Source organism: Arvicanthis niloticus, chromosome 10 (assembly GCF_011762505.2).
Source record: "Arvicanthis niloticus isolate mArvNil1 chromosome 10, mArvNil1.pat.X, whole genome shotgun sequence".
Classification (NCBI taxonomy): domain Eukaryota; kingdom Metazoa; phylum Chordata; class Mammalia; order Rodentia; family Muridae; genus Arvicanthis; species Arvicanthis niloticus.
In genome coordinates this window covers 45,132,189-45,134,812 of record NC_047667.1, presented here as the reverse complement: position 1 = coordinate 45,134,812, position 2,624 = coordinate 45,132,189, and positions in this window count along the sequence as shown.

Here is a 2,624-nt window from a genome sequence, read left to right as displayed (position 1 = left end):
TTTAATCTAGTTGGTTTTGACTCTCAGCAGGAAAGCTGAGATTTTGATCTCATACTGCATCAGTATGACTTGCTTGTGCACAGAGGCTATCGACTAGCAGCTTCTAGAACTCGCCACACTGCATCACCCTCTGAGGCCACCATATCTACCTTCACCGGGTCTTCATCAATTTCATCCACAGCTTCACAGTTCTGTAATGTCTCCTTACCTTTCTACCTCCAACTTACATACAACCTCTTTAGGGAGGTCTTCTGTGACCACTCCCCTTAGAGGAGACCCATCTCTGCTGTGTTTTACCAATTAAAGCCTCACTTGTTATTCTTATGTAATTAGATATGATATCTATCCGTGAAGATAATTCTCTGTCTCCTGTATGGTAACGTGTATCATTTCTCTCTACAATGAATGTTTACTTGGAGATAAGGACTTTGTCATGTTCCTGACTATATCTCCAGCACCTATAATAATATCTCTCATACAAGATATACCCTCAATAAACATTTTTGATCAATCAATGAGATTAGCCCTTTCTACAAAAGAGCTTATGTCTAGTTTTGAAGCATGGGATGGTTCTGTTGCTAATATTGAAAATGGCACAATGAGTGTTACTCCTTTGAAGGCTGATTTTGCTCTAGTTCACTTGTTGACCAGTTAGCTCATATCACAGTATATCCGATAGTATCCCATTTGCAGGCTAACAATTGTAACAGTTGTCATTTACACACATTATTCAGTCTACCTTCTCTCTCTTCCATGAAATACAAGGCTTCAGGGCAGACTGAATCTGGTGTCTATTATAACCTAGTGACCATTTGAGTTTCTAGTCATGTCCATTTAAATCTATCTCAGGGTCACTCCCATTTTCTACTTTCTTCTTACTTCTAATCTACAATTGATTTTATTTTCATAACTTACTATCTTTTTGTCCCAAGGGAATCTATACCATTGTCACTTAGTTCTTCCAATCTGAAAATCAGTTTTTCATTAGCATTTTTCTTTTGTGGCTTTATTTTGCATTAAAAAGTTAATATCTATATACCTTGAAGGATTTTAAAAGTCATGAAAACACTACATGAAACCATAAAAACACTGCATTTATATTTTATTAGAAATAATCGCCCATCTGGTTGACCACACAGATCTTACCCACAGTCACAGGATAATTCTATGATGTCTCTCAAGGATTGATAAATGAAACTCCACCAAAGTGTTGTAAAGGCTTCCATGAAGCCATGCATTTTAAGGATACTCTGTCTTAGATGCTGTAGCCAAGACAAGAACAAGAAACAAGGCAAATCCTTGGAAATGCTTATTAAACACTCAATCTAAGTAACATTCCCTTGTGTGGCTCTTGCATAGTTCAAAGTTATTCTTAGGCAAAACAAACCAAACCAAAAACCAAAAACAAAACCTAGAGTGAGTTTATCCTTCGGCTTCTCTGTATCTAAAGTGTATGGCTGACTTGCCCTTGTGACTCATTCATACACATCTAGCCATTCAGTGTATAACGACTTTTGAGTTCACAATGGAGCAAATATATTATGGTGACCCTGTAAGAGTATAATGGAGCTGAAAAATGTCTGTCACCTAGATATGTCATAGCCATCATAACATTATAACATAATGGGCTACTCAGGTGTCTGTAATGATGTTGGCATAAGAATCTCGTTGCACTGCCAGTTATGGGAAAGCATCATGGATATGGTTAGATGCAGTATATAGTGCTTGCCAGTGATAACAAATGACTGTGTTGTTGATTTATGTGCTTACTATAGTAGACTTTTTAAAGCATTGTTTTAGCTTTGTACTCTTTCTATGGAAATATTTTTTTTGTAAACAATATGCATACTTATCATACATCTTATGTTTACTGCATTCTTGAGTACACTGCGTGACTGACCTATAGATTTTATGCTTGTGTAGGTGGACTCCGGCTCACATAGTGACAAAATTGGCTAAGAATAAATTTCTCAGGATATATCCAGATCCCATCACCAATAAACATATGGCTATATATATGAATATATGTTCACATGTACATTTATACTATGTAAGAGACAAATGTAAAGGGTCTTTGAAAAAACAGATATCTAGTCTAAAAAAATGTTTTAAATTAGGAAATGCTTTCTTTGAAGCATTTTCTTTGGCCTTTCCTGTGGAAGAAGATTGAGTAGCATCTTCTAGACTTCAAGGAAAATACTTGTCATACTCTAACTTCCTTGGATGGAACTTGAGAGTCCAGTGCCTAAGGAAAAGGTATAGAATATTCTGACTTGCGACATAAATAGGCCCATATGGTATATCTAATCTTGCCTGGGTAGACTAGGAAAACCTTCAACTACTGGTTGAGTTAGTATGTATCCCGCATCAGAAAAAAAAAAAGGAAAATATAGCAAGACAACTATAATAGACCATCTTCCCTTATTTTGGCTTAATTTTAATCTCATTCTTGTGTCTTATCAACTGAGCACAGGTTCATTATGTTACATATTACAGAAATACAAAGTCAACATAAATATTGCCTCATGTATTAAATTCATGATGTACACACAAAACACACACACACACGCAGAGAGAGAGAGAGAGAGAGAGAGAGAGAGAGAGAGAGAGAGAGCACATTAATC